The sequence below is a fragment of the Caloenas nicobarica genome, chromosome 15 (genome assembly GCF_036013445.1).
Source record: "Caloenas nicobarica isolate bCalNic1 chromosome 15, bCalNic1.hap1, whole genome shotgun sequence".
Taxonomy (NCBI): Eukaryota; Metazoa; Chordata; class Aves; order Columbiformes; family Columbidae; genus Caloenas; species Caloenas nicobarica.
Genome location: NC_088259.1, coordinates 9,661,677 through 9,671,254, shown reverse-complemented (window position 1 = coordinate 9,671,254; position 9,578 = coordinate 9,661,677).

The following is a 9,578-nucleotide window of genomic DNA, read 5'->3' as shown; positions in this document are numbered from 1 at the left end:
CCAGCGGTGCGGGGGGGCTTGGTGGGGATGGGGGTGATGAGGACTATGAATATGGTGGGGGCGATGGGGGTGATGAAGGTGATGGGAGTGATGAAGATGATAGGGGTGATGGGGTTGCTGAAACTCTGCTATCACAGCATTTAAAATTTTGTTTTGTTTTTTTATTTTTGTTTTTTGTTTTTTGTTTTGTTGGGTTTTGTATTTTTATTTATTGTTTATTATTGTTATTATTCTTATCAAACAAGTAGCTGTTGAGGATGGCTTGGAGCAGCCCTGAGGGGGACCCAGGAGACCCAGGGATGTCCCAGAGGCTCCTGCCTCGGTTTCCCCAGCCGGCAGCACGGGGCGGGTGCCCACGCCAGGGGTGTCAAGATTAATTAAGCTGCTGTTTGCAAAGTCTCTCAGTGACCCTGAGATCCGTGTGCAGCTGCAGCAGCAAACCAAAGGGTCCTTGTCCCTTGGGAGAGGCTCGGGGACACAGACCACAAGGACAAAGGGGAGTGAGAGGGGTGCAAGGGGCCTCGGGGCCGGTTTGGGGACCCCCGCTCTGCCTCCCGCTGCAGCCCTTGCCAGGTTTCTGAGCAGAAACCAGCTGCGGGGAAGACAAATCGCCCCATTTTGCATGTTAATGGCAACGCAGCCTCCAGCCACTTCCCATCAATCTATTTTTGGGTTTTGTTGGAGAGGAAAAAAAAAAGTAAATAAATAAAAACGCTTTTGCCGAACAGCTGGGGTGGCAGAGGGGGGAGGGCAGCTGCAGCATCCCAGTTCTCCTGGCCAGCACCCAAGGGCAAGGGCAGAGCCCACGGGAGCGTCCCCAGAGCCAGGGACCCCCTAAGCCCCCGACCCCACAGAGGCTGCCCCGAGCAGCTGCTCTGCAAACGTTTCCCATTGCAGAAAAGCCCGGCTTTGCAAAGCCCAACAGTGCAGCCAGGGGCCGATTCCCCACAGGGGCAGGATTTGGCCCAAGGAGAAGGTCCCATCAGTTTCCACCAGCTCTGCGGCTTTTCTGGTGGGGCTAATAAATATTGCTCAATTTGCTGCTGTATCCATTGCTCCAGCGCGTCCTGTCTCATTGAGAACCCGGTGAAACCCAGCAGGTCCCAGTTCCTGCCGGGGGATCCGGTGAAGGTATGGGGGTGAAGGGATGGGGTGAAAATGTCCCCAGCCGGTGCAGAGATGCTGCAGCAGGGATGGGGAGAGCAGGGGAGTTCCCAGTCTCTGCTTGAGGCCATAGAAGCCGCAGGAATTTCACTTTTGGGGTGATCTCGGCATGGGGCTGCTGTTGGGGCTATGAATCTGCTGGTTTTACACCACGCTGGCACAAATCCAGCCATTCCATACACAGGAAGGTTTCTCCTCTCCGGTGTCTGGCCGGTGTTCGCAGCACACAACCAAGGAGAAAACTCAGAATAATTTATAGGTTGAGTAAAATCGATCGTAAATGGTTTTTAATCATCTCTCTGCATGGAGCTGGGGTTTGTTACCAGCGAGCGCAGGGCAGAGCCAGCAGCCAAGTACCAGCTGCACGTCCCACTGACCCTGCACACTGGAGGCACTGGGAGCTCTGGTTTGATCCTCCCGCGGTGCTGGGGCACAGCAGGGATGGGTAGTTCAGGATCTGGCCCTTGAGCATCCTCACCAGCCTGGATCTAGCTCTCTGGATGCTTCCGGCATCGCTCTGCCCTGCAAATACACCTTGAAACGGGGCGAGAAGCGGAGAGGAGACCCTTTCTCCCTGGTGCAACAAAATCTGAAGGGGCAGAGGGGTAACAGCACCTGTTGAACGTGCAAATATGATGCACCACCCACACGGACCCGCTGGAGGATGGGAAATAAAGTCCTGGATAGGGGGAATAAAATCTCTCCTGGGTGCACAGGATCACCCGGCGTCTGGTTTAGGGCTTTTTGAGCTCAGGTTCTGCACGCCTCGCTATGAGAAGCAAGGATGGGCAGGGGATGCTGTGCACATCGGCACATAATTGCTCGCAAAGGCTTGAAAGTGAAAAATAATTACTTGGATGGGCGTGAGAGGCTGAGCTTGTTTGCTGCAGATCCCGCTGGGGGCCGGGAGGTTCAGGATCCAACCCGGAGACGAGCAAGATATTCAGCCCATGGCCGGGGCTGCTGCAGAGGTCACTTGGGTCCCCTCGCTCGCACAAAGCCACCTCTGTGTCCCCAGAGAGAGAGGAGGGGGCGGTGGCTTCTCCGGGACAACGGGAAAACAAACCCCAGGACTTTCCCGAAGCTGGAAATTCATGTTTTCAAATATCACATAGTGCAGCAAGAACACAGTCACAGGGCAGGATCAGTGGTGGGGCTCATTCCCCAGCACCGTGTCCCTGCCTGCAACCCCCTGCCTGCAGATCCCTGCCTATAAACCCCTGCCTGCAAACTTCTGCCTGCAAACCCCTGCCTGCAAATCCCTGCCTGCAAGCCTGGAGCAGAAGCCCAGCCCCCCACCAGCATCCCCTGCCCATGTGCCGGTGCCAGCGCCATGCACAGGGCTGGGGCACCCTGGGGGTACCGGGGGCACCCAGAGCAACACAAGCTCCTCAGCTGAGCCCTGGGAGGTAAAAGAGATGGTATTTGGCCACCGCAGCCCTGGGCACGTTTGCACCCACAGCTGGCGTGGTGCTTGCTGGGTGCAGGTGCCTCCGCTTTGCGGTCCCAAATGGGATGATTACTTGGAGTTCAGATGTGGAAGAGAGAGAAAAGACTAAAACAGGGGCTCGGTTTTAATCCCTGTTGGCTCAGCTACTAAATTAACACTTTTGGAGCCTGTTCTCACTTGATTATCACCTTGTGCCGTGAAATCCTCTGAAGACAGGATGTCCTACTTAGCGAAATCAACTCTGCATTAGGTAAATATACTTCCTGAAATTTTAATTAGTCCCAAGCAATGAAGTGGAGAGGCCCCGAGGACGCGTCTGCAGCATCTGCTCCCCTCCATGCCCCAAGTCCAGCACCAACACACACAGGGAGCGTTGCTGGAGCTCCCGCTGCGGCTGGGAGGGAGTGAGGCGCCTTTGAACATCTCCCCCAAACCCACCTGAGATCTCAGAGACAATGAGCAGAGGCTGCTGAAGGGTCTTCAACACGCAGCTTGTACCCACAATGATGGGGAGAGTGGAGCTGGTGTCAGCCGGAGCTTTGCTGGGAATAATCCACCCATGGGAGAAAGCTCAAGGGCACGGGCTGTGTGCCAGCAGCGCGCTAATGATGCTGCACGAATGGTGTTTGTTAAAATCGCCTTTTAATCCAGGGACGTCGAAAGTCAAGAGCTCTTGGAGAGGGACCAATGTTTCCCAAAGTACCTGGGGATTTGGGCAGCTGGGTGAGGTGGGTGCGGAGGGTCCCTGTGCCCAGGACAGTGTCCCCATGTCCACCTCCAAGGGATCAGACATCAGTAAACCTGACCAAGCCCCTCCTGACTCTGGTCTCCATCACCCTGGAGCAACAGACTTGGGCTTGGGGGGTTTCTGCTCGTTCCTGCCATTCAAGGCATTGCAAACTCCAACCACAGGCAGGAATGAGCATGAAGGTGGTGGCAAAAGTGAACGTGAAGTTGAAAACCTGCTAAGCATCCTCCAAAACATCAGGGCTTCCAGTTTTTCCCCAACTCCATTATTTCCCATCACTTCTACTCTCCCCATATGCTCTGCACTCCCATCCACAGCTCCTTCCTAAAAACCAGTGTCACTTTGTCCCCTCCTGTCCCCCAGACCTGGGCTGCTTAAACGAGGGGTGACACATTGCAGCACCATAGTGACAACACTTGGGGGATACCAGCTAATCCACCCCACTGTCCCCCCAGGACCAGCTCTCTCTGCAACCCAAGAGATGCAGCCAAACACTAAACAGCGGGATGTACAGGACAGTTTTAAGCCTGATGTTCCCTAATTGTTGAATCCCTGATTTTTGCAGCCTGACTACACGTGCAACCAGCTTCCAACTCCCACACCAGTGCGCAGTGGCAATCAGAGCACGACAAATCAATTCAAGCCCAGCTATACCTTGCAACGTAAATAATAAATCGGATTCTGTAAGCAATTGAATACAGTTAGCGAGCCCTGAAATCGGGCTTGAAGAAAGCGAAGAACTTCAGGCTGCTGAGATGTAATGGAGCCATGGCACGGTCATTAACCTGCTCATGCTGGTTAGCAGAAAGATGCTGGAAAACCTTTCCCGGGTGATAGTTTTCATTTGTGCCTATTCTGGGCATGAAATAACAACTGCAGAGTTGGGGTTATGGTGACACCCAGCTTGGGGGGGATCCATGGTGAGGACAGCAGGATCCAACCTGCTTGGGCTTCAGTTACCTAATGGAGAGCAGATGGGGCTGGATGAAATGATTTTGGCCAAAAAAAATTGCTTCTTAGCTTCTTAGAATATGTCTATGTTTTTTTTTTTTTTCTTACTGGGAGAATTAAAATATTGCTTTGAGGTTTTTTTTTTATTCTTGCTGTGAATTGATTAGGAAGCTGGGAAACGTGAATCAGGCTGCCTTGTTGTGCCCTTGCAGATGATGTGATGGCATCACGTGTGTCCTCTCATTGGGTTAAGTTGCAAATTTGCAGGAAATACTTCAATAAAAAACCTCTCTGTGCTGAGAGAAAGGTGGTGATCTGGGCTACGGTCTCAAATAATTACAGGCTACCTTGAAAATAACCGTGCCATACCCAAATCCAATTAGAAATATGTCCCTATAAACCTTCAAATGAAAGAGCTTCCATAGTCTCAAGCCCCGCCTGTGTCCCAGGGAGCAGAAAACGGGGAGTGATGTCTCGGGCATCCTCTGCCAGTAAATCATCGTCCTCAGAAGGTGCAGATCTCAGTGAGCAGATGTCCTGCATGGCCAGGGACAGAGGGACACCATGGTCACAACCTGGGCTTTGTGATCCAGAGCTCGGATGCTACCTGCAGCAACCCCCACCCTGCAGCAAGGAGATTTGGTGCTTTGTTACCAGCTTGAAAAGAAATTATTTTCAGGGAGAGATTTTTCATAACACTAAATATTTCCACGCCCGGCCGAGCTCAGCGCCATCCATCACCCCACGCCAGGCAGAGGCTTCAGGCACGAAGCTGTTTGCAGTTCCATCTCCCTGCAAGTGCCTTAAATGCATTTTAAAACTCTTTGCACAAAAATGCAGGGGGTGATTTGGGAATATCCCTCTGTGGCATTTGGCTTGTGAACGCTGGTCCCCAGCCCAGGGGGCTGTGGTGAGGGGGGGTCCCTGACACCAGCCCAGTGTCTGGATGCTGCGGGGGGTTTGCAAAGGCGAAGGTGACATCCTGATGGTGATGGGACATCCTGAGGCCCCCAAAGGCCACCTGCCCAGCCACGGGTGGCTGGCGCGGAGCCTCCCCCTTACCGGGTGCTCCCTTTTCCTGCTGACGAGTGGTTTTCATTAACGAGCAGGCAAGCAAAGCGACGCAGAAATTAGCCACTCTTCTTCTTCAACAAATAACTTCCGTCTAAAGGCTTTTTATCTCCTCCCTCTCATCCTCACAGGGCTGCAGCAGGAGGAAAGCCGATGGTTAATTACTTCCTTTATTCTCAGATAAACGAACGTGCTGAATCATCCCATCCTCGCACCCTCTCCGGAGGCTAGTGCGGGGAAGGACGGGGCCCACAGTGACATTGGTGCTGTCCCCACACCGATCCACACACACGTGTAGGAGAAACCTGTAGGTCTGGGGCTGGCTGGAGCCAGTGTCCCTAACTCGTCCCCTTTCCACCCACCAACGGATGAGGGAAAGAGGCCTCTGACCAGTACTTTGAGCTTCCTGAGCTATATTCTGGGTTTAAGGCTTTCCCTCCCTGTTATTTAACTCCTATTTAACTGCAGAAAACCCTTAATCAGGCAATAAAAGACCCAAAGACAGACTAAAACCCAAGACAGAGTCACTGGGGATGATTAAGAGATGCTCCTTCTTGGAGGAGTTGAGCTGATAATCCAGGAATGATGCTGGATGCTGTGACAGGTGAGGATGGCTGGAGCGTGGAGTGTGGGGTGCATGGGACCATGCCATCTCCCCAACCCCTCCCACACCTCCGGAGTTTTCTGAAAATCCTTTGGAATTCAGATGGATGAGCAGCCTGGGCTTTCATGGGAACCCAGACCTCACCGCAGCATCACCGGGCACCAGCTGGATGCCAGGTTGGTGCTGGACCTGTTTGCGGATGATGAGAAGGAAACACATTCCTTCTCCCGAACACATGAAACCTTTCCCAGAGAAGTGCAATTGCTACCAGAGAAATCACAGAAAGCAAAGGCTGGGAACAGTGCAGCACTTATTTTTAATAACAGCTTGGCATAATCTGCACATATTTTTCAAGCAACATTAGCCTTTTCCTGCCAAGGCCCATCTTCAATCATATTTCTCTCGGAGCATTTCTGCCACGGCTGGGAAGCTCTGTGTATAGACAGAGACTGAGGGAGAACTGGGAATTTCAGAGTGATGGAAAATAGGTTCTTTCTGTATTTGAGCGAGTCAGATGCCCGCAATGAGCAATATTGCCCAGACCGCTCTCTTGCAGCAGTGGAAGGAATGCTGACGCCAGGGCTGGGGAGCGTATTTCAGTAGTAGACTTTTTGCATGCTACATGCACAATTTGTGACCCAATGTCCCTGCTCCCTGCATAGCAGCATGACTGGCTCGCTGAGCACTCAGCCCTGGCTGGCTCACAGCACAGAAGTGCCTTGCAAAGGTGAAGAATCTCAGCATGGACATCTGTTTGTCCTCATCCTGGGCACCCAGCAGTGTCTCCATCCCTGTCCCACCCTAGTGTGAGATAACTGCAGGTTGCACAGCCAGAATCCCAGTCCCTCCGCATCTCCATGGACTGACAGTGACTATCTCTGGCTGGGACTCAGGTGCGATAGCTGCAGGCAGGAGCCTCCAAAAATACTCATGGGGTTGTCACCCCAGGGAGTGATGGGTGCTGGCAACACCGTTCTGCTCTGGCCACCCACCAAAACCCGTGTTGAACACATGAGGACAAGCACCCTCCTTCACCTGCCCTGCTGGCCCCCATCTGGGGAGCTGGAGGTTGGGGGAAGAAGGGAAATTTGGGGAGGAGGGAACAACCAGGCATTGCTTTCCACTCTGTGCCCACCACTAACATGAACAAAAACCTGTGCATGGTGCCCACTGGACCCTGGTGCCCCCAGGACCTGTCCCCGTGACTGGGGAGGGATATGGGGGTTATACCCGGTGGCCTCTGGGCAGGGATGTGGGGGAGATGATGCCCCACAGGGATCCAGGGCGGGAGCGATGCCTGGCAGCCCCCCGGCACGAATCCAGGGGAGAAGATGCCCGGCAGCCCCCGAGCAGGGATCCAGGGGGATGATACCCAGCAGGGATGTGGGGGCATGATGCCCGCAGCCCCCGGGCAGGGATGCAGGGGGATGCTCGGGGCACCCCCGGGGAAGGGAGAGGGTGCAGCACGGGGCGGGCTGGCGGCGGCGCGGCGGGCGGAGCGCCCGGGGGTGGCGGATCGCGGCGCCGCCCCCGGCGCGGGTACCGGGGCGGGGCGGGCCGGGAGCGCCCGGTGCCGGCGGCGGCGCTGGGGGGAACGGGGCTCCGTCCCCGTCGGAGCGCGGCCCCGCTGCGCGGAGGATGAGCTGCGGCCGGCCCAAGGACATGGAAGGTACCGGGCACGGGCAGGGGGGGCTCAGGTGTGCGGCGGGCCGCGGCTCCCGCAGCCTCAAACGCGGCGGGAGCGTCCCTGGGGCTGTCCCCTCCATCCCGGGGGGCTGCCCGCCCTCCAGCTCCCGGTGCTGTCCCCCCTATCCCGGGGGGTGCCCTCCCTCCCCTCCCCAGCGCTGTCCTGCTGTCCTCTCCATCCCGGGGTCTGCCCCTCAGCATCCAGGGGAGGGTCTGTCCCCAGTCCCTACCCCCAGTATTATGGAATATCAGTGAAATGGACTGGGAAATTTGGCTGGGGGGGAGTGCAGGTGTGAGGGCAGGGCAGGGCAGGGCAGGGCTGGGCTGGGGGTGCTGGAGCAGGGCAGGACCCCCAGGAAGAGTGTGACAAGGTGGAAGGGTCTCACTGCAGGCAGAGGTGTCCCTGCCTGTGGGCTCCTGCACCCACCTCCTGCCAGGAGACCCTGCTCTGCCCAGGGACACCCCAAGGTCCTGCCTGCTGCCCTCACCCCACAGCCTCTTGGGTGCCCAGCCCTGCAGAGACCCCTTGTCCTGAGGTGCTTGGGGACCTCCTGGCAGTACCCACGGTGGGCTCAGGGGCACAGGCACCCCTAAAGATATGCATAGTCTGTGCCCCAGGGCCCCCATCACAGGGCTGCCTGCCCCTCCATACAGGTGGCAGCACCCATTTATGCTCCCTTGATACACACCCAGGGCACAGTGATGCACAGGAGGATGTAAAGGGCATCTGCCTTTTGTTCCCTTCCTCCTCCTCTTTCCTCGGGAGGCACCAGTGCTGAGGAGGTGCTGTCCTGAGCTCCGTCCCTGCGCAGAGCTCCTGTCTCCACCAGCAGAGAATTCAGAGGGAAACTCTGAGGCGATGCTCATCGCAGCCAGAGCCTGGGCCAAGCACCCCCCAGGGGAACCCAGGGAGGCTTGAGGGGGTGTCAATCCTCTCTGAACGTGGTCTTGTCCTCCTCAGGGCCAGCAGGTCTTAGGGAGTGGCTCAAGGCAGGATCTGGTCCATAAGGACATCCTATAGGTACGGCTTCAGAGATCACATGCACTGGGGGGTACCAGAGAGCATCAGTGTCTCCTCGGGGACTCAGCCAGTGCAAGCAGCAGCTTCACCCTGCACCGGGGTGAAGCCACGTGGAAGACACAGAGGGGAGCAGGACAGCGGCAATGCCAGCCAAGCTTGTGGTTCCTACAGATGCTGCCAAAAGCAAGATGAGTCCCTCACAAAGCTGCTCCGTGAGCAGAGTAGATTCCCTGTCCTTGGAGTCCTGGGAGAGCTCTGGGCTCATCCTCCCTTCATCTGCCTGGAGGAACATGAGAGGGACAAGCAGCTCCCGCTGAATCCTTTGCCGACTGCTGGCAAATCCCTTGCCCCATTTGGTGCTCAATGTCCCTTTCCCTCCCAGACACCGGGAGCCAGACAAATCAGCAGGGGATTTCATTCCTTGCGAGGGCTGTTCCAAGCTTCTCCCAGATCTTCTCATTAATCCTGGGAAGCCTGGCTGCTCCTTGTGGCAGCTGCCTGCACACATGTCCCCAGCGGGAGGGCAGGTCTGTGGGACACCCACCTGTGTGTTGCTGTCAAAGACACAGGGAGGTCCCTGAGGCCATGCTGGGAAGTGGTGGCAGAGGAGGGAGCTGGACATGGGTAGCATGGTGCCTGTCCAGATGCTGGGCTCCCCTCCTCACCCCCTGCCTGCCCCTCCTGTGTCTTGGCCACCTGCCACCACGTCCCCAGGGCATGTCCCCAACACCTGCCAGCACAGTGACCGCGGAAAGTCAGCTTGAGGCTGGCTTGCTGGTAGCAATAAGCCTGTGCCCACCTCGGTGCCGACCCCGGGATGATTTCACTGGGGCATGCTGCCACATCCTGCCCCGAGGTCCCTGTCCCTGGGAAGTTTCCCATC